This window comes from Oryctolagus cuniculus, chromosome 16, assembly GCF_051225735.1.
Source record: "Oryctolagus cuniculus isolate XC-2025 breed Fujian yellow rabbit chromosome 16, ASM5122573v1, whole genome shotgun sequence".
Classification (NCBI taxonomy): domain Eukaryota; kingdom Metazoa; phylum Chordata; class Mammalia; order Lagomorpha; family Leporidae; genus Oryctolagus; species Oryctolagus cuniculus.
Window position 1 is genome coordinate 4,104,627 of NC_142882.1, and position 23,081 is coordinate 4,127,707.

A 23,081-nucleotide genomic window follows, 5' to 3' on the forward strand; every position below is an offset into this window, starting at 1 on the left:
CTTAGAGACATTAAACCACTACACTTCCAATCCAAATACTTTCTTATGTTTTTAGTGTCTGAGGATGGACAGTACACACACTTGTTCCTCCACATCTTTTGAAACTATTTAAGAAAATCAAATTGAATGTTGTCATTGAGTCAGAAACAGATATTTACAGTTTAAGTGAACAGGTTTGCAGGACTTGAAAACCCTCTACTTGGAACTTAAGTAATAGTCTGAACTATGACCAACACTCATCTGATTTTTCTCAGACTCCACGCTCAGTTTGCAGTATGAGTTGCAGCCCTGGATTCAGGAAAACCCCTCTGGAGGGAAAGCCTGCCTGTTGTTTTGATTGCACACCTTGTTCTGAGAATGAGATTTCCAATCAGACAGGTAAGTCAGTGCCTGCCTCTTGGAGAAGTTACCACCTGTTTCTTAAATTATCAACTTATCCATGAAAGAAAGTATGTGGAATATGACTGCTGAGAACAGTTTTCCCCTTACAGTAGCAATTAATCCTTAAAATCAATAATAATCCACAAAAGGATAAAACTTTCCACAATACACTCTCTGTATTATTTATGAAAGCATACAAAAAACTGAATGTCTCTGGAATGCTGACCATGTTGGAGTTCAGGCTGATATGCATATGGTAAAAAATGAATAGAAACCAAGATTGGATAATATTCACCCCATAAAACAGTGTGGCATTTCTAAGATTTATTGCATGAATCAGAACTATGCTATCACATGTATCATAAAGATTTTCCAGTTTTTGCTTCTGTTGTATGAGTAGTTATTTGTACCATATATTTAGTATCATTCAAACTTTGTGTAACTTATTGTTGATAATGAAAGGTTCTGGCAACAGAGTACAGTCCATAGGAGTAGTGTGATGTATGTGCTAATTCAGTATAGGAAAACTCATGTCTGAGTTCCTTGTGCATGTATAGGTAAAAGTACTTTCACCAAATTCAAGTGTAGCATGCTTGGAGTGAGAAAGCACAACTCTAAACAAACTGTGTGTTATATGAAAAACTATCTTAGAAATCATACAGTATATCATCCTGAACATGATACTCATCAAATATCATAAATGGGGCTGATCTTAGCCTTTGACAAAAGTCATTGCTGCTCAAAATATAAATCTTCAAGAACCTTCTTATGCTTACATATGTACACACATTTATAAAATTCATATCAAAAGACCACAAGCTGACATACACAGTAATAAGTATGCATAGTGGGCATGGCACTGTGGTACAGTGGGTTTAAGCCGTGGCCTGAAGCAACAGCATTCCATATGGGCACTGGTTCTAGTCCCAGCTGCTCCTCTTCTGATCCAGCTCTCTGCTGTGGCCTGGGATAGCAGTAGAAGATGGCCCAAGTCCTTGGGCCAATGCACACACATGAGAGACTCCGAAGAATCTCCTGTCTTCAGATCAGCACAGCTCTGGCTGCTGCAGCCATCTGGGGAGTGAACCAGCAGATGGAAGACCTCACTCTGTCTCTACCTCCCTCTGTAACGCTGTCTTTAAAAAAAATAAGTATGCATACCAAGGTAGGTCAATGACTGCAAATTCAGCACAAGCCCTTGAAGGTAAAATGTGGACATTATAAGGAAACTGAAGTAAGTAAAAATTGGAAGAATTTAAAGTTGGTGATCATAAACAAGAAAGATTTATGAACCTCAGCAAGATGGAACAGTGCGAACAATAAGATTACTCTGTGTGTGTGTGTGTATACACAAAGAGAGCTGAAGAGGTCTATTTAGATATAAAAATACTAATATTAGAGCTTATTAATCATTTAATTCTGATACATTGAAAAATATAGAATAAATTCAGATATTTTCAGATAGAAATATTATGAAATTTGTTGAGCAATATTTGAAAAATCCAAATATCCTCACAGTTATTAAAATAATTCCCAGTACTTGAATTGTGATAAACAATTTTCAGATGAACTCCTTTCTCAATTCCTATAGAGAACAGGAAAAATGGAAAAATTCTGTTTCTTCTATGGGAACATCTCAAGTTGATGGATCAAATACTGCCAGATATTTCAGCAAAATGCAATTGTAAGACACTGTTGTTGAAATAAATTCGTACATTTGAAATCTCAATGTAAATCCAACAGTGTTTTTAAATAAGCTACATCATGCCTAAAGAGTTTCATAAAATCTGATTCAGTTTATAATACATGAAAAATGTAATAATAATTAGCATAACTGAGGAAAAATAGTTAATAAAATCTAAGTGATCTATGAATTGTAAACAAAGAACAAAACCACTCAAACATGACAAAAAGAAGGATTAGCTTTCAATCCTAAAGAGTATTTTAGAATGCTACAAAACATGGAAATTACAGCTGAAGATTGAATACAAAGTTGACGAAAGAACGCAACTTCTACCAAAAAAAAAAAAATACACAGGAGATTCAGCTCCATGCATATTGTCAAAAAAGAATGACATTTGGCTGGCCCCATGGCTCAATAGGCTAATCCTCTTCCTAGCAGTGCTGGCACACCGGGTTCTAGTCCCTGTCGGGGCACCGGTTTCTGTCCTGGTTGCCCCTCTTCCAGGCCAGCTCTCTACTGTGGCCAGGGAGTGCAGTGGAGGATGGCCCAAGTGCTTGGGCCCTGCACTCCATGGGAGACCAGGATAAGCACCTGGCTCCTGCATTTGAATGAGTGCAGTGCACCGGCCACAGCGCGCCGGCGGCGGTGGCCATTGGAGGGTGAACCAACGGCAAAGGAAGACCTTTCTCTCTGTGTCTCTCTCTCTCACTGTCCACTCTGTCTGTCAAAAAACAGTGATATTAGGATGGTGTAATGAAATCAGTGAATTGATAATTGAAATAAGTAGTACTGGTATACAAAACTGTACAAAGCAGTTAGTTTTCCTTACCGATTCTAGAAAACAAAGCTATGAAAGGTGGCACTTGTAATGTCTCAAAAGTATGAAATATCCAAAGGAAAGACTAACTAGATATTGGAAGAAATCTGCAAGTTGAGACATCAGTCTTCAATGGAACAATATATTGAACATAAGAGGATACAGACAGCGCTGGAGAGAAAATTCATGTTCAAGGATAAAAAGACAGCAAAGTGGAAATATGCAAGTAAGTTTCAAGCTGATCTACAGACTGACTTTGATTACAGGCAGCATCCTAGTGTGTTCCTTGATGAAAATGTTCAATGCTGGCAAATAATCCAGCTGTTATCAAGTGTACAGCTCTTCTGTGTTTCTCTAGAACTTGACCATTTGCCTTCTAATGGTGGTTTGTCAATCAGTGTATTCCCCTATCATGACATAATCCAGATTCTACCTTAAAGAGATATGTTTTAGTGAGATACCTGGTGATTTCTGTGCAAACCAAATTCACAAAGTATATCTCCCAGTCCATGATTTTAAGAGTGGGAACCCGGGGCCAGTGCTGTGGTATAGTAAGTTAAGCCTCTGGCTGGGATGCTAGCATCCCAGTTGGTCAGCAGTTTCAGTCCCAGCTGCTTCACTTCCAATGCAGCTCTCTCCTGATGCTTGGGAAAGCAGCAGAAGACGGCCCAAGTTTCAGGGCTCACACCAATACAGGAAGCCCAGAAGAAGCACCCAGTTACTGGCTTCAAAACAGCCCAGATCCAGCTGTTAATGTCTTTTGGGGTGTGAATCACTGGGGGAAGATCTGCCCCTCCTCTTTTTACCTCTTTCCCTTTCTCCTTGTCCTCCTCTCCTTCTTTTTCTCTCTCTCTCTCCATTCTGCTTCTCCTCCTCTTTCTGAAACTCTGACATTCATGTAAATTATAAATATATGAATACTCATTAAAACAAAGACTGCAACCATTGGGTGGTTGAATAGGCCATGAGAGTACAGAGGGAATAGCACTATTACAAAAAGGGCTCATTTCAGGCATGGAAAGCCACGACTCAGCAGCAAAAAAATAGCCTACATGGTGGATCTCTGTGAGACCTCTGTTGAAAGAAAGGGTCATCAAACAGGGATGCACTCTTGTCTGAAGAGAGGAGAGAGCAACCACTTTGTGTATGACCCTGTCCAAATACCGATGGAGTCTCTGGTCACAAAAGGCTTCCATAGCCTTGGCAGACCATGACAAGAGATCAGGTGATCACTGACATCATACATACATAAACATGTTAATTGTTAAAGTAACAACAGAGGTCACTGTGTACTTAGTCCCCATGTAAGACCGCTGTCCCTAATCAGTTGTACTATGAGACTGGACTGCAAATTTTGTTCCTAAACTGTGCTCTATATGTGGTCTGTGTGTGTGGATACCAACTGTTGAAATCTATGCTTAACATGGGGTTGGTCCTCTGTATTTAAAATCAAACTAAAAATGAACCATAATGAAGAAGTAGATGGTAGAGGAAGAGGGAGAAGGAGGTGTGATGGGAGTTGGAGTGGGAGCGTGGGTATAGGGAAAAGAACCACTATATTCCTAAAGGTGAATGTATGAAAAATGCAATCATTAAATAAAAACTTAAAAACAGAGCTGCTGCTTGCTCTTGTTCCAAGTGAGCATGCAGCAGAATGTGCGCTGTATACGGGCAGAGTAGCCCTCACCACACATGCAACCCTCTGGCATCTTGATCATCAGTTCCCAATCTGAAGAACCAATGAAGAAGGAATTTGTGGTGTTAAAATAATAGAGGTTAAGGTATGTTTTTAAAGCACCATGAATATGTTCAGAGAGTAGCCCTTAGGGCTTTGTTAGGAGAAAAAGAGAATGTACTCATCATTATGTAAGGTACGTAGGAAGATGAAGTATTAACTGGCTAACATGAGGAAGATGGACATAAATAATTGCCAATAATTTTATATGTCATTTTATATGCTGTCTTTCACATCAAATAAGAACTATTTGCCTAAACTAGCTATGTTGGGTATTCTAGAAGGTACTTGTGAATCAGATATAACTGAACTTGGGATGATGTTTATTACATTTCTCACTAGATATGGACCAGTGTATGAAGTGTCTGGAACTTCAGTATGCCAACACCGAGCGAGACCAGTGCTTATACAAAAAATTGACCTTTCTGTCTTATGAAGAGCCCCTGGGGATGACCCTGGTCTGCACAGCTGTGTGCTTCAATGTTCTAACAGCTGCTGTTCTTGGGGTCTTTGTGAAGCACCAAGACACTCCCATAGTCAAGGCCAACAATCGTTGTCTCAGCTACATCCTGCTCATTGCCCTCATCGTCTGCTTCCTCTGCTCCTTACTGTTCATTGGTCATCCCAAGACAGCCACCTGTATCCTGGGGCAGACCACATTTGGAGTGGTGTTCACCGTGGCTGTTTCCACCATCCTGGTTAAAACTATCAATGTGGTTCTGGCCTTCAAGGTCACTGCCCCAGGGAGAAGGATGAGACACTGGCTGATATCAGGGCTACCTAAATCCATTATTCCCATCTGCTCCCTGATCCAACTGGCTGTCTGTGGTATCTGGCTTGGGACTTCTCCTCCATTTGTTGACACAGATGCACACTCTGAGCATGGCCACATCATCCTGGTGTGCAACAAGGGCTCAGTCACTGCTTTCTACTGTGTCCTGGGCTACCTGAGCTCCTTGGCCTTGGCAAGCTTCACTGTGGCTTTCCAAGCCAGGAATCTTCCTGACACATTCAGTGAAGCCAAGTTCCTGACATTCAGCATGCTGGTGTTCTGCAGTGTGTGGGTGACCTTCCTGCCTGTCTACCACAGCACCAAGGGGAAGTTTATGGTTGCCGTGGAGGTCTTCTCCATCTTGTGCTCCAGTGCAGGGCTCCTGGGCTGCATCTTTGTCCCCAAGTGCTACATTATTCTCTTCAGACCTGAGAAGAATGCTTTGAAAGGATTCAGGGATAGAATAGTTTCCAAGGAAACAGATGTTCTGAAGTGTAGCTCTTAAGGCTCTCGCAGTTTTCAGTTGTTAGAGACTAAGATTTATAAAACCGATTTTGCATTCTGATGTTATAAAATAAATTGCAGAATGTAACCTTCTTATGAACAGTTTATGCTTCTCTTAAAATGTTTTTGTTCTGAAGCACCAATTCATAGAAAAGAAAGGGAGAGCGGGAGAAACCTTCCATCTGGTCAAAGACACTGAAGATATCTGCTGTGGCCCAGTGCTGGTTCTTGGCAAACCAAGATCATTTCAGTTGTCCATTTGAGTGTCAGCATCTTAGGCCATCTTCTACTGCTTTTTCTGGATCATTAACAGGATGCTGGATTCCAAGTGGTACAGCCAGGATATGAACTGGCACCCACATGGGATGTCATAGTTACAAGTGGTGGCTATTTCCACTACACCCTCATGTTGGTCCCAATCCTCCTTTCTTCAAAAATAATACTGTGTATAAATTTCTTAGCCTGTGTTTCATGTTCATAAACACAAACTGATCTCAGATAAAGGCTCTCCTTGAAACTTTTCATTGCTTTTCATTTCTGTGTTTTCATTGTCACCTGGTGGACATTATAATATTCTTATTTTAATAAAATGAGTTACACATTTGCTGTTTTCTAAGATTTATTCATTTATTTGAAAGAGTTTACACAGAGAGAGGAGAGGCAGAGGGAGAGAGGTCTTCCATCTGTTCAGTTCACTTCCTATTAGCCACATTGGATAGAGCTGCACTGATCTGAAGAAAGGAGACAGAGGTTCTTGGTGCAGGGTCCCAGAAACTTGGGCAATTTTCTGCTGCTTTGTCAGGCAATAGCTGAGAGCTGGAGGAGAAATGGAGCACCGGGTCGCGACCTGGCCCCCATATGGAATGCTGGAGCTTCAGGCCAGGGCGCTAACCTGCTGTACCACAGCGTCTGCCCCTGTTTGCTGTTTTTATTCATTCATTAGTGTATTCATTCATTCATTATTCATTTACTATTAATGTCAGTTTTATTATAGAGTTGGAATATTTCAGTGCAAATATTCGACACGTTAAATCATTTTAATGTGTATAATGCATTGTCCTGAAACTCTTGTAGTACAACACATTAAGGACAGAGGTCCAGCATGGGGATCAAGTGCACAGTGACTCCTGTTGTTGATTTAACAACTGACACTCTTAGCTATGATGTCAGTGATCACCTGTGGCTCTTGACATGAGCTGCAAAGGTTACGGAAGCCTTTTGAATTCACAAACTCTGTCAGTTTTTTATACAGGGGCATAAGCGAAGTGGAAGTTCTATGCTCCCTTCAGCATAAATACATCCTTCTTTGATGGCTTTTTCTTTCCACTGGGGTCTCACTCACAGAGATCCTTCATGCAGAACCATTTTTGCCACTATGTCTTGGCTTTCCATGCCTGAAATTCTCTCATCGTTTTTCAGTCAGGCCTCAAGGGCTGATTCTGAGGTAAGAGTGCTGTTTAGGGTGTTTGTCATTCTATGAGTCTGCTGTGTGGACTGCTTCCCATGTTGGAACTTTCCCTTCTTTGTAATTCTGTCTGTTGTTATTATCAGGCAATTGCTCTTATTTATGTGATCCCTTTGTCTGATGTTCCTATGTATATGATCAAGTCCATACTTAATACGATCACTTTCACACATAAGATGGGAACAGAGCCACCCAGCTAAATGGGATTTGGATCCATGGAACATTTTTAGCTTCACCATTAGGGGTAGGTTTGTGTGAATGTGTGCTGATCTGTACAGCTCCTCCCTCTTCCATTCCCATTCTTATTTTTAACTGGAATCTATTTTCAATTGATAATACATTTATGATTAATTCTAGGTTAAGTAAGGAGTTTAGCTAATGGTATTAAGTAGAGGAGAAAAAAAGAATGAAGAAATAGATAAAGTGAAACAATAAAGTGTTCCTCGACAGTCAAGCCAAGGGCTGTTCAAGTAATTGCTTCTCATAGTGTCTATTTCACTTCTACAGGTTTCCTTTTAGGTGCTCTGTTAGTTGTCACAGATCAGGGAGAAGATATGATATTTGTCCCTTTGGGACTGGCTTATTTCACTAAGTATGATATTTTCCGGATTCATCCATTTGTTGTAAATGACCAAATTTCATTCTTTTAAACTGCCAATAGTTTTCCATATAGTACATATCCCATAGTTTCTTTCCTTCTTTTTTTGACAGGCAGAATGGACAGTGAGGGAGACAGAGAGAAAGGTCTTCCTTTTCTATTGGTTCACCCCCACAATGTCCGATGCAGCTGGAGCAGTGTGGCTGGTGCTCTATGCTGTTTTGAAGCTAGGAGCCAGGTGCTTCTCCTGGTCTCCCATGTGGTTTCAGGGCCCAAGCACTTAGGCCATCCTCCACTGTACTCCTGGGCCACAGCGGAGAACTGGACTGGAAGAGGAGCAACCAGGACAGAATCCAGTGCCCCAACTGGGACTAGAACCCAGGGTGTTGGCACCACAGGCGGAGGATTAGCCTAGTGAGCTGTGGCACCGGCTCCATAGTTTATCTAGTCTTTGGTTAATGGGCATTTAGGTTGATTCCATATCTTGGCTATTGTGAATTGAGCTACAATAAACATACAGGTGCAGATGTCTCTTTTATTTGCTGATTTCATTTCCTTGGGTACATTCCAAGGAGTGGGATGGATGGATCCTAGGGTAGGGCTATATTCAGATTTCTGAGGTATCTCAAAACTGTTTTCCATGGTGGCTTTACCAGTTTGCATTCCCAGCAGCAGTGAATTAGGGTACCTTATTCCCCACATCCTCACTGGCATTTGTTGTTTGTTGATTTCAGTATGAGAGCCATTCTAACTAGAGTGAGATGAATCCTCATTGTGGTTTTCATTTGCATGTCGCTGATGGCTAGTGATCCTGAGCATTTTTTCATGTGTCTGTAGGCCACTTGGATTTCATTTTTTGAGAAATGTCTACATGCTTTGCCCACTTCTTGACTGGGTTGTTTGCTTGGCTATTGTTGAGTTTTTTATCGCTTTATATATTCTGGTTATTAATCCTTTATCAGTTGTGTGGTTTGCAGATAATTTCTCCCATTCTGTTCATTGCTTCTTTACTTCCCTGTTTGTTTGCCATACAGATGCTTTGCAATTTGATGTAATCCCACTTGTTAATCTGGGTTTTTATTGCCTGTGCCTCTGGGGTCTTTTCAAGGAACACTGTGCCTAGGTTGATGTCTTGCAGGGTTTCCCCAATGCTCTCTAGTACTTTGATGGTATCGGGTCATAGATTTAGGTCTATAATCCATTTTGAATGGATTTTTGTGTACGGTGTAATGTAGGGGCCTTGTTTCATATTTCTACATGTGGAAATCCCTGTTCTTGCTCCAGGGAGTAGTTTTAGCTACTTGAATGAATATAAGTTGGTTGTTGTAGATTGTTGGATTGATTTCTACATTTCTATTCTGTTCCATTGGTCTATGCATCTGTTTTTGTACCAATACCATGCTGTTTTGATTATAACTGCTTTGTAGTATGTCTTTACATCTGGTATTGTGATGCCTCTGGTTGTATTTTTGTTGTATAAGATTGCTTTAGCTATCCTAGACATCTTAAGTTTCCAAATGAATTTCAGCATCATCTTTTCTACATCTGAGAAGAATGTATTTGGTGTTTTGAATGGTATTGCATTGAATCTGTAATTATTTTTGGAAGAATGGGCATTTTGATGATGATGATTATTCTGATCTATGAACATAGAAGTTTTTCCATTTTTTAATATTGCCTTTTATTTCTTTTTGGAGAGTTTTGTAATTCTCATCATAGAGATATTTTACCTCCTTGGTTAAATTTTTTCCAAGGTATTTACTTTTTTGTAGCTATTGTGAATGGGATTGATCTTAGAAATTTTTCTCATCCTTGGCATTGTCTGTGTATACAAGGGCTGCAGTTTTTTGTGTATTGATTTTATATCCTGATGTTTTACCAAACTCTTTTTTGAGTTCTAGTAGTCTCCTTGTGGAGTCTTTCAGTTCCCCTATATATATAATCATGTCATCTGCAAATAAAGATATTTTGACTTCATCCTTACCAATCTGAATCCTTCTCATTTCTTTTTCTTGCCTGATGGCTCTGGCTAAACTTCCAGTAATATATTGAATAGCAATGGAGACAGTGGGCATCCTTTTCTGGTTCCATATCTCAATGAGAATGCTTCCAGTTTTTCCCCATTCAATAGCATGCTGGCCGTGGGTTTGTCATAAATTGCCTTAATTATGTTGATGAATGTTCCTTCTAGACTAAATTTGCTTAGAGTTTTCATCATGAAAGAGTGTTGTATTTTATCAAATGCTTTCTCTACATCTATTGAGATAATCATATGGTTTTTGTTCTTTGATTTGTTAATGTGATGTATCACATAGATTGATTTGTGAATGTTGAACCACACTTGCATACCGGGGATAAATCTCACTTGGTCTTGGTGAATGCTCTTCCTGATGTGGTGTTGAAATCGACTGGCCAGGATTTTGTTGAGGGATTTTGTATCGGTGTTTATCAGGGAAATCGGTCTATATTTTCCTTTCTCTATTGCATCTTTTCCAGATACAGGGATTAAGGTACTGCTGGCTTCATAGAAGGAATTTGGGAGGATTCCATGCATTTCAATTGTTTTAAATAGCTTGAGAAGAATTGGAGTTAGTTCTTTCAATATTTGGTAGAATTGTGCAGTGAATTCATCAGGTCCTGGGCTTTACTTTGTTGGGAGGGTCTTTATTACTGACTGAATTTCTGTCTCAGTTATGGGTCTTTTTAGGTTTTCTTTCTTCAAAGCTCAGTTTAGTAAGTTTTATGTGTCCAGGAATCTAATCATTTCTTCTAGCTTTCCCAGTTTGTTAGCATACAGCTCTTTGTAGTAATTTCTGAGGATTCTTTTTATTTCTCTTGTGTCTGTTGTTACATTTCCTTTTTCACTTTTAATTTTGTTGATTTGGGTCTTCTTTCTCCTTTTCTTGGGTGGTTGGGATAATGATGTGTCTATTTTGTTTATTTTTTCAAAAACCCAGCCAGTGCCATGGCACTCTTGGCTAATCTTTTGCCTGCGGCACTGGCACCCTGGTTCTAGTCCCAGTTGGGGCACCAGATTCAGTCCCCATTGCTCCTCTTCCAGTCCAGCTCTCTGCTGTGGCCCAGGAAGGCAGTGGAGGATGGCCCAAGTGGTTGGGCCCTGCACCCACAAGGGAGGCCAGGTGGAAACACCTGGCTCCTGGCTTTGTATCGGCGCAGCATGCTGGCTATAGCGGCCGCTTAGGGGGTGAACCAATGGAAAAGGAAGACCTTTCTCTCAGTCTCTCTCTCTCTCTAACTCTGCCTGTCAAAAATAAAAATAAATAAATACATAATTAAAAACAATAAAAAACAGCTCTTTGTTTTGCTGATCTTTTGTATTTTTTTTTTTTTTTGCTTTCAGTGTTGTTGATTTCTTCTCTAATTTTAATTATTTCTTTCCTTCTACTGGTCTTGGGTTTAGTTTGCTGTGTTTTTTTCATAGGTCCTTCAGGTGGATAGATAGTTCATTCATTTTTTTTATTTTCAATTATCTTTATATATAAAAGATCAATTTAGTATAAATTAAGTAAAGAGTTCAACAGTTTGCACCCACACCAGAACACAAAGTGTAAAATAGTGTTTGAGTGCTAGTTATAACGTTAATTCACATTATATAACACATTAAGGCAGAGATCCTACATGAGGAGTAAGTGCACAGTGACTCCTGTTGTTGACTTAGAGAATTGGCAGTCTCGTTTATGGCCTCAGTAATCACCCGAGGCTTTTGTCATGAGTTGCCAAGGCTATGGAAGCATTTTGAGTTCACCAACTCTGATCTTATTTAAATGGGGTCATAGTCAAAGTGGAAGTTCTCTCCTCCCTTCAGAGAAAGGTACCTCCTTCTTTGATGGCTTGTTATTCTTTCCATTAGGATGTCACTCGCAGAGATCTTTTATTTAGTTTTTTTTTTTCCAGATTGTCTTGGCTTTCCATGCCTAAAATACTCTCATGGGCTCTTCAGCCAGATCCAAATGCTTTAAGGGCTTATTCTGGGCCAGAGTGCTGTTTAGGGCATCTGCCATTCTATGAGTCTGCTGTGCATCCTGCCTCCCATGTTGGATCATTCTCTCCTTTTTAATTCTATCAGATAGTATTAGCAGACACTAGTCTTTTTTATATGGTCTCTGACTCTTAGACCTATCATTATGTTCAATTGTGAACTGAAATTGATCATTGGACTAGTGAGATTTCAATGGTACATGCCACCTTGATGGAATTGAATTGGAATCCCCTGGCAGGTTTCTAACTCTACCATTTGGGGCAAGTCAGGTTGAGCATGTCCCAATAGATAGTTCATTTATGGGTACCTTTGTATTTTATTCATGTAGTCACCAATTGCTATATACTTTCCTCTTAACAATGCTTTTGCTGAATACCATAAGTTTTGATATGCTGTATTGTCATCTTCATTTGATTTCAGAAATTTCTTGATTTCTCTTTTGATTTCTTCTATGATCAACTGTTCACTCAGGAGCATGTTGTTCAGTCTCCATGTGTTTGCATATGTTCTATAGATTCTTGAGTTGCCAAATTCCAGCTTCATTCCATTGTGGTTCGAGAAGATGCATGGTATGATTTCAATTCTTTTTAATTTTCTGAGACTTGCTCTATGTCCTAGTATGTAGTTCCATGCACTGCTGAGAAGAATGTGTATTCTGCAACTGTAGGATGAAAAGTTCTGTAGATATCTGCTAGGTCTATTTGGTCTATGGTGTTGATTAAGTTTGATGTTTCATTACTGATTTTCTGTTTTGTTGATCTGTCCATTGCTGGGAGTAGGGTATTGAAGTCCCCCATTCCTATGGTATTTGGATCTATATCTCCCTTTAAATTTTTAAACATTTTTTAATAGCCAGGTTCCCTATAGTTGGGTGCATATACATTTATAATGATCACATCTTCCTGTTGAATTGATCCTTTGATCATTACATTGTGTCCTTCTTTGTCTCTCTTGGTGGTCTTTGTGTTAAAGCCTATTTTGTCTTATATTAGAATGGCCACTCCAATTCTTTTTGGTTTCTGTTGGCATGGAATATCTTTTTCAATCCTTTCACTTTCAGTCTGCAAGCATGTTTTCTGGTAAGATGCGTTTCTTGTAGGCAGCAAACAGATGTAAATCCATTCATCCAGTCTGTGTCTTTTAACTGAGGAGTTGAGACCATTTACATTCAGTGGTACTATTGTTATGTACCGACTTTGCCCTACCATTTTTCTGTAAATCGTTCTGTTTATGTACTTTGCATTTCACTTGTTCTTTTGCTGGCTAATTATGTCATTTTGCAGTGATGTTCCTGTTTCTGTGTTTGTGTGTGCACATGTTTGAGTGTGTTTCTTAGGGCTGGGCATGTACTTAAAGTTTCTTTCAACTTCTATTTGCTGTGAAAGAACCTTTTCCTCATGCATTCATAAATGAGAGTTTTGCAGGGTATAGTAATCTGGGTTGATCGTGTTTTTTCTCTTAAGATTTGGAATATGTCTTGCCATTCTCTCCTTTCCTGTAGGGTTTGTGATGAGAAGACTGGGGTGAGTTTATCTGGTTTCCCCCTGAATGTGATTTGACATTTCTCTCGGGCACATTTTAAGATCTTTTCTTTATGTGTTACTGAGGAGAGCTTCTAGTTCTGATGTTCTTTCTTCTTCTCTTTGAGGATTTTTCTGACACTATTCACTGTATTGTTATTTACTCTACTGAATTCTTCACATCTAAATTTCATTCTGATTTCTCTTCAATATCTCAATTTCCTGGGAGCACATTTCATTTAGGTTGTGAATGTGTTTCTGATTGCTTCTAAGTAATCTGATAAGTTTTCTGAATTCTGTTTCTCAAATATCTTCAATCAGCAATCTTCTGCTTCTATTACTGAAGAGCAGATGTTATCTTCCATTCTGGGGCTAATGCTATCTTCCTTACTTTTATTAAAATTTTTCCCCTTGTTTTTCAGCACTTCCAATTTCTTTCCTCTTTAATATGTGTCTTGGTGCTTGTGGCAAAATTTCCCTCTGCTATGTGTCTACGTTGTCAGTGGAAATATGTAGTTCCACCTCTGGAAGTCCTGCTTGCTTCTGGATGGTGATGCGGGCCGATAGAAGGGGTCTGGTGCACTAAGCCCTGCCTACTTGGGACAAGCTCTGGTGTGTGAAATGAACTAGGGATTTCAGTCTTTAGAACTTCTCACTATCATATAGCTCATGTGGTGGTGGTGGGGGAAAGTACTCTGAAATGTTGTGATCCTTGTTCTGGGTGGCAGGTGTGCATTGAAGTAGCCCCAAAAGTCAATGGACATGCACACAGAAGGCAAATATGGTAGCACTGTGTTTATTTTCAGAGATGTAAACAGATAATATGGCTTCTCCCAGCTGGCTGCCAGTCTGATTGGTGGGGGAGACATAGGTGGGCAGGAGTATGCCCTAGTTCTCTGTCCTTTCCCATAACTTCCCTCTGGGAATTTCAAACAGTTGCCCACTGCTAACCACAACTCTGGGGTCTTGCAAACTTACATCTCACCTGGTACACCTGGGGGGGATGGTGTTACATCAGTTACCCCATTTGGGTTCTTCTTCACACCTCTGCTGTGGCTCAGTGGCTGTTTGCTCCCTCTGTGTGGTCCTGCTCCACCTGTGCTGGATTCCCGGGCTTCTCCGCTCAAAATTCTTGTGGCTCTGTCACCAGCCTGTATCACCTTTCCTAATTAACTATCTATTTTTCCACCTTGAGACTGAGAACATCTTGTTGCTCTACTGCCATCTTGGCTCTTCTCCATTATTCTTAAAAGATAAGTGGAGAAGCAACAGAACAGGTTAATTCCAACCTCCTTTTGAGAGCCTTTTCCCCGATTGAGATATCTTAAATTACAAATGTCCTCATCATCTCCAACACAGTAGATAGTTCCTCATAGAATTATTTCTTTCTCCCCAAACCCTCCAACAGTGTCTTCAGCTCCTATAGCCTGAGAAGCACTTGGGTGGGAGATACCATAACTTTATGGGGCTGTCTCAGAACATAGGAAAACTTCCTGAGTCATACTCAGTTGTGTATGAGTAGCCATTAGCAGATGCCTCTTCTAATATCCAAGTCAGTTTGTATTTGATTCCTTTGCATTTTAAAGCAATTGTGCACATATGTGTGTATATAAATATATGTTATTATTATGATTATGTTTAGGAGATACAGAATGATCATTTCTTCCATGTGTTCAGTAGATAATCAAATCACATGTTTTTAGGTTCTTAAGTTATTTTACAGCTTTGATTAACACTTAATAGTTCTGTGATATTTTAGTGTATGTATGCAACATGTCCAGAGAACCTCAAATTATTCATAGAAAATGGAAGGCTCTTAGACAATTGAACTATTTTAATTCAATGCTTACTAAAGGCAAGGCACCAGTGGTGACTGGATGAAAAATCTGTTTATATTAAAATTATTAGACTTTCTGTTTTACAGCAGTTTAAACTTACAAAGTATTTGAGCAGAATACTAGAATTTTCTTATGTGTCCCCAACTCCTTTAGCTATCCTCTATTGATAACATCTCATGACAGTAGGATAGTAGGATAAAATGGACAATTGATGAGCCACTGTTGATGCATCACTTTGCCTAAAATTTCTACTTTACTTTGGGGTTGCTTTTTGTTGCACAATCCACAAGTTTTGGCAGTTGAATAATGAAACGTGTTCTCCATGACGGTATTCTAGAAAGTAGTCCTGAAAAACACTTGCACTCCAGATACATAGATATCTGTAGCGTGTAATTGTGCACTTGGTGGTTTTCGTGGTCAGAATAGAGATGATTTCCAGCTGATTTCTCTGCTTTAGGGTGAAAATGGAGACTTTGGCACTTAGCTCCCATGGCCTCATAAGGGCTTAAATGAGAAATACCCATGGTTTTAGGTGTAAATCTTCATGGAATTAGTGTGGATGTTAGAACATTCGGGATAGGTGTCATACATGGATATGTGAACATACAGATACATTGATGTTGATGTACTGATTAGGAATCTCTGAATTGAGAGTGATGAGGGGGGCCACAGTACTTGGGAAACCTGTACTTGTGGGTTTCTTTGTGCACAGGATTTCTATGAGATCTGTGTGGGAAACAAGGAAATGTTCTGTGGCTGCCCTGGATACTGGGTGTGTGGGGCTGCCCCTTCCTCTTTTGTTCTCTGGGGAGTCTGATGCTGGAATGCTCTTGGCTAAGTGCTGACTGAGACTGGCCCTTCTAGGTTCTCCCCTGATAGCTCCCATTGCATCCTGTGAGGCAGTCTATTTGTGTCATATTAAACAGCAAAGTTTTTGGATCAAATCTAATAGGAGTTTGTCTCTAGGATCTTGCTATCCATAGACTTTGATATCATCAAAGCACCTGGGGGTAGAAAAGATGGGCCAAAAATAGGTTTTCCATCTTGTGTTTTTCACCTGGACACAAGACCTCAGCTGCACTGCCCCAGGGAAGAATGATTCCTTACTCCATGGAAGAGGAGGTGGCTTGGCCTAAAGGAGTTAGATTGAAGAGCATTGGACTGTCCTCTCCAGTCCAGTAGAAACACACACAGATGTGCATACATGAATGCAGAAAAATACAATATGTGTGTGTACCTGCCTAGCACTGAAGGTTCTTCTGCAATTGAGTTCTAGGGTTTTGTACAGATTTCCTAAATGCTTCCTTTGCTTTTTCTCATTCCCCTACTGCAGGTTCCCTTCCTTGTGTATTCACTGGTTGATAGTTTGTGCTTTCTTGAGATGCAAAACAGCCTTCATAATGATGGAGATATGATGATTGCTGACCCCCCCATGTATAGATAGATACATCACTAACAGAAGCATCAATAATCCCATATTCATATGCCAAGTGTAAGTGTCCTTTGCTTTCTTTATATTTTCTGTGGTTGTCCTGTTAGTTATTTCTTGAGGATTCTGAAAATGGTTAGACAAATGCTTAGATAATTGGTGAGATAAAAATCTGTGTCCCTGGGCTGTCCATCCCTTACCTCACATAGAATTTGTTGATAATTTTTTGTGGTCTCATGATCACATTTCTTTTTCACCTATCTCTGAATTGTGAGATGAGAGACTGCTTCTCCTCATAGAAGAAAAGAGAGGGTATTAGCTTCTCTTCTTCTCCACAATGATCAGCTCAGAAATCCTATAAGCCTCGGCAAAACACTGTCTCCCAACTGATGCCATGAAATGAACATCCTTGTGTTTACTTGAGCTCTTCATCTTGCTCTGGTCAACTTTTCTGCAAGGCACTTGTTTTTGCGTCCATAGAAATGCTTTTTTTTTTTTAGTAAATCTCAATGGAAAATAAAAGATAGACCAAGACAGAATATGTTTCGTTACAGACGATTAAAATTTTTGTGTTCAGACAACTACTTAAATACAGATATTTCAAAATATAGGTTATTCTGACTCCTCCCTTAGGTTTTCCTTCCATAGTAAAATATGATAAATATTTTTTCCTTTATGATTATTCAGGCCTAAATATATTTTTTAGGTCTAGCATAATTTTATTTGAAACCAATTTTTGAATGTTCCTCACTTTCTAACTGGCTTCTACCTTAATAATGCAGTCAGTAGGAAGAGAGTTCATAGATCTTTGATAGAAGATAGATGTTAAGGCATCGATCTTTGCATTATGATTTAAGCCAATGGATTCCAAGAATCCATAATAATGGACCACATGATTTGTGCAACCAAGCATTTCGTGTCATACAATATTGTAGGCATATGTCCGCAGAGCACTCCAGTTTTATGATGATTTGATACTAGCCAGTTATAACAATATTATTCTCTTCACATTGATGATCTTAACAGGTGGCCTGAGTTGGTATGTGCAAATAATGCCTCACTGATACTTTTATTTATTAGTACTTGTGTTGGCCTGCTGCACCAGTGGAACAGAACCTGAAGGAAGGAGTGGCAATGAAAAGAGGGACAAAGGTGCAGAGAATGGAGCCAAGACAACAAGGCTTATCAAGGCTCATTTATTCCAGTGTCTCAGCAATATTTATACATAACCAGCTACAGCTCAAAGAAGCACAAAAGATAACAACATACACACGCAGCTTATCAGGCTTCCAGTAACACAGCTAATTTTAACACAGTGTTCTTGATCATCATCCTCCTTCAGGATGGGAGTATGTGACTTTTTTTTTTTTGCTGGTCCATGCTTTGTTTATTGCCTTATAGAAAACATTTTACAAAATAAGAAGGTAGACATCCCCTTTAACATCTTCATGTAAAAATTTCACAGTGCAAGAAAGTGATCACTTTTAAGTATGAAGACATCCAAAGCCAGCCAGTACTTAAGTATAGCACAGAATATTTTTTCTATCACTTTCTTAAAAATGTTGGCACATTACTCACTTGGGTTCTAACAATTAATGAGTGTCCACATTCTGTCCTTTGAAACATTTTATATCCATACTGCATATTAATCCTGGTGCTCAAAACAGCTAAGAATCTTGAAAAACCTCTCAGCTCAGATGGCTTGATACCAACTGGTAAAAGGTATACCATAATACTTTGCATGTAGTCGTCTGTCCATTACCACAATAACCAAGTATAAAGCTGTTATACTTAAAAAAATGCTAAAGGAAAATAATTTCACTTTTCCTTTGCAAATATCATGTCTTAGCTCTTAAGAGAGGATAAACTTTCTTGGAGGGGGAAATATTTTATAAGTAAAAATGTCAGGTTTAAGTTAGTTATTACAAATGTCTCATTTAGGAAACAAAGTGAACATATTGATTCAAAAGACTCTAAAAATTTCATCATTACAAGCTTAATTTAAAGCCAAAAATTGTAACATGTCAAATTAATATAAATCAGTATATTCTACTGTTTTTCAAAGAATCCAAAATTGAGGAACAATAGCTTATGTAAGATACCTGTTTTTTTTTTTCCTTTTTTTCTTTTTTGACAGGCAGAGTGGACAGTGAGAGAGAGAGACAGAGAGAAAGGTCTTCCTTTGCTGTGGTTCACCCTCCAATGGCCACCATGGCTGGTGCACTGTGGCCGGCGCACTGCTCTGATCCGAAGCCAGGAGCCAGGTGCTTCTCCTGGTCTCCCATGGGGTGCAGGGCCCAAGCACTTGGGTCATCCTCCACTGCACTCCCTGGCCACAGCAAAGAGCTGGCCTGGAAGAGGGGCAAACAGGACAGAATCCGGCACCCTGACTGGGTCTAGAACCCAGTGTGCAGGCGCCACAAGGCAGAGGATTAGCCTAGTGAACCACGATGCCGGCCTAAGATACCTGTTTCCGACATTTGGTCAGATTCGCTGGTATAAGAAGCCCTAGACAAAGGATACCACCTCTGAGTTTGCAGGTCCTCATTTCTTCAGTGAGGGTGGTAGACTCTGTGCCCTTTAACAGCCCTACAGGTTTATACAGAATTGTTAACCTTGTGTGATCAAAAGTAAGTGTTTCAACTCAATGTCATTTTCCAGATAAATACAGTTCTCCCATTTAAGTGGCATGCTGTTCTTTAAATGTTTAGATTTTGCTTTAAAATTTATTTTTAGGGTATCTATCACCTTAAAAAAAGATAAGGTACAACTAACAACACAGCTCTTGCTCTAATCCTATGCAACTTTGGGCCAGCCTCTGTGTTAAAATGAGTGTGGTGCACCTGCTAGCTGTCTTGAAGACCAACAGAGTGACTATGATATATCGAAGTATTTGTAAACTACAAATTACCACATGGATGCAAAGGATTTTCATAAATCTAGGTTGACTTTTCCCTGGTTAAAGAAAAAAATCTGTATTTTAGAAAATAGGCATTCTTTGTCAATACTTAACGCATTTATGATTCTGACTCTGGTTATCTGTCTCTTTTCTTACAATCACTCTGTTCTGTCTCTAATCACTCTTCTAGTTGCACCAGGCCTAGACTCAGCTTCTCTCTCCTGGAGTGCAGAAATCTGACTTTGAAATAGGGGGAAACCACCATAAAGATCGCTGTTACTTTGGCAACTACACTGTCATAACTATGCACTCTACAGAAGTAGTATCATAACTAGACTAGCATCTGACTCACCTAGGAAGTGTTTTAAAAACAGCTCTCTGGGCTCCTGCCCACAAGACGCTGATCCAGCAAGTCTGCAGCAGGACCTGGAGAAACTTCTTAAAAGCTGCCCAGGTGATCACCAACAGTCAACTGATTAGGTCCGTTTCAAGGATTTACTGCTCTGTCTTCAATTTTTTTCTCTATAATTTTAGCAACTGCCAGTTCATGTTTAATATAAAATTTTCCCTTACATTGATCACCAGCACACTTGAAAAGATTGCCCATGATATTGGCTTAAATCCACAGGGAACCAGTCATCACAATCTTTTACAAAAATTTAAGATTATAAATTAATTTCAGAGCTAAGCAATGCATGTAGGCAGTGAAAGGTAGCTTGTCCTAGGTTTACATGGTATATTTGTAGTTGGTCACCATCTTATTTCAGTTGTCACTACTCAATAAAGGATAGCAGGAATACCGCCAAATCACAGAAAGATGGCTAACCAACTACACTCAGTATTTATAAAATGCTTCTAGCAGACATAAATTAAAAGTATTTTTTTTAAAAAACACAGCTTCCTATAGAAACCCAGACATGCACACTTCTGAAGTCTATGGAAAGAAAAAATTGACCAAAACTACAGGTGTTTAAAAGTATGCCCCATTGACTGTGGTAGAGATTCATCCTTTAGGAGGTTTACCAGGGACAAGTGGAACTCAGCTTCCATTTGTTCTGCAAGAATGACATGTGAAGTATTTGGTATAATGTAGTTCTGAATGCCATCCCTTCCAAATTTAACACAAAAGCCAGTTTGTCCCCAGCTCAACTAGGCACTGTGGAATGTTGTCATGTCCTTTGGCTCTTGGCTGGGGACACACCGGTTGTCAGCTTCGTGGTTGGTGTTGTAATCCTTCCAGACAGCCTTGTTATACACAGGCAATCTTTCTATGGATTCTGTGGACAGAGCCTTAATGTAGATCACTGCATCTGTCCCATAACCCTCCAAGGAATACAGCTTTAGGTCTCCCTGGAAGTACTGGGCATAAAGACAGGATATGGGCAATCCATAACCAAAACCAGCTAGGGGCACTGCGCGGGAAGTCCAGGCGAGGTAGGGGTGCAGTTGAATACATGTAGTTGAAGAGTCTGTCAATTTTCCTCAAAGGAACGCCACCTCCTCGGTCACTCATCTTCACAGTCAACTCCTCATTACCCAGTGTGACATGAACTTGAATGGGGAGGGGGGTTAAACACCTTTGTCGGCATGGTGTTCCATGGTTGCTCTCATTGCATTCTTGAAAAGTTCAAACACCATGTGATAGAGATGGGACGGTACATAAACCACTTCTATTGGCTGTCCTGGTGATTTTGCATTTAATTCTTCAAGTTCTAGTTCAGGAGAGTTAATATAATACAAATCACACAGATGCCTAGCATTTTCATAGCCATCTTTAATAACTTCAACTACACTGTAGTTTGGATTTATGCTTCCAATTTTTTCTTTCTTTCTTTCTTTCTTTCTTTCTTTCTTTCTTTCTTTCTTTCTTTCTTTCTTTCTTTCGACAGGCAGAGTGAACAGTGAGAGAGAGAGACAGATAAAAAAGTCTTCCTTTGCCGTTGGTGTGCTGCAGCCAGCGCACCATGTTGATCTGATGGCAGGAGCCAGGTACTTGTCCTGGTCTCCCATGGGGTGCAGGGCCCAAGTACTTGGGCCATCCTCCACTGCACTCCCTGGGCACAGCAGAGAGCAGGCCTGGAAGAGGGGCAAATGGGACAGAATCTGGTGCCCTGACCAGGACTAGAACCCAGTGTGCCAGCGCCGCAAGGCAGAGGATTAGCCTAGTGAGCCACAGCACTGGCCCCAATGTGTTTTCGATGAGATGTACTTCCTTTCCCACAAAACAATAAGGGGTGCTGATTGAGCAACATTCTAATTGAAATGTGACTCATGTAGAACCGATCCAAGAAGTACTGAACATTCTGGCTGGTGACACGATCCACCCCGAAGCTCTCCTTGTATTCAATCACTCCCTGAGCCATTGTGGGAATGACGTCATTGTGGCAGTTCCTGATCTGGATCACAGTATCTGTAAAGTCATAAACAGCTTTTGCATCTTTAGCGCCTTTGTCCTTAAAATCAAGAAGCTCCTGAAGTCTCTGGATGTACCAGCTTTGCACCAACTGAACAGATGGCATCCTGAGAAGATTATCTGGAAGGAGACTTATTTCTTTCAGTATATTTGCCAATCTAACAGGCAGCTCCTGCCGCAGAAACATAAACGAAGTCTTTTCGCAAGCATTCACTGATCCGAAGTCCAGGAACTGCTTCATGGAGAGCAGGGATGGCGAGAAGCATGTAGAAGTCCACTTGGCCCAGAATGCCGCTGTCCGCCAACACTGGGCCGGAGCTGGAGTCCGAGGCAAGGCTGCGGTGTTTGCGGGGGCCTATGGCATGCAGCTCCGGGCCCGAGCCGGCCACGGTGGCTCTGCACAGCAGCCGCGCCAGCCTCATGCCAAGCCCCGCTGGAGGAGCTGGAGCCCCAGCACCAGGTCACCACTGGGCGCCTCAGCTGGGCAGTACATAGTATGTGACTTTCTTATCCCAAGAATTTCACAAGCCAAGATTGGCCTTGACTTGTCCAAAGGCTGCCTACATCTCCTCTTTTTTATTTTATTGAGAATGGCCTCTGTCTTAGGTTGCCCTCAGTCATCTCTGTACTTACCCATCATTGGTAACTGGCGACTTGGCCTAGAGCCCTGTATTAGGTTGATACAGGATTCTGAGTGTCTTACCCAGCTCTGAGGATCATTCCAGCTACGCATTAGGTGAGAGTCAAGGACTGATAAGATATTTGGCCAAATATCAATTATTTTCATTACAAAGGAGGTTTAGCAAGAAGTTTTAAATGATGGATCTCAGTCCATATAGACTGTAGTGAAGTTAACGTAAGTTGTAAAACACACGGAAAACTTCCCATACAAAGTAGGAAAAGCAGTAGTGGTCCAGCCAACATTAATAACCAATGGATCCTCTGAAACTCTCCAAATGATAGGGGCTTGTTAATGAACATATGTTGTATTTCACTCTTAAATTTATCAATAACAGACTCTGTATA

At 40.2% G+C, this 23,081-nt stretch overlaps 2 pseudogenes; one reads left to right on the top strand and one right to left on the bottom strand.

Moving 5' to 3' along the window:
* The window catches only part of LOC149121404 (vomeronasal type-2 receptor 116-like), a 33,827-nt pseudogene extending 27,933 nt beyond the window's left edge, over positions 1-5,894 (top strand).
* Positions 5,895-20,703: 14,809 nt separating this feature from the next.
* Positions 20,704-22,477, bottom strand: LOC138847763 (pyruvate dehydrogenase (acetyl-transferring) kinase isozyme 1, mitochondrial-like; annotated as a pseudogene).
* Positions 22,478-23,081: the final 604 nt, after the last annotated feature.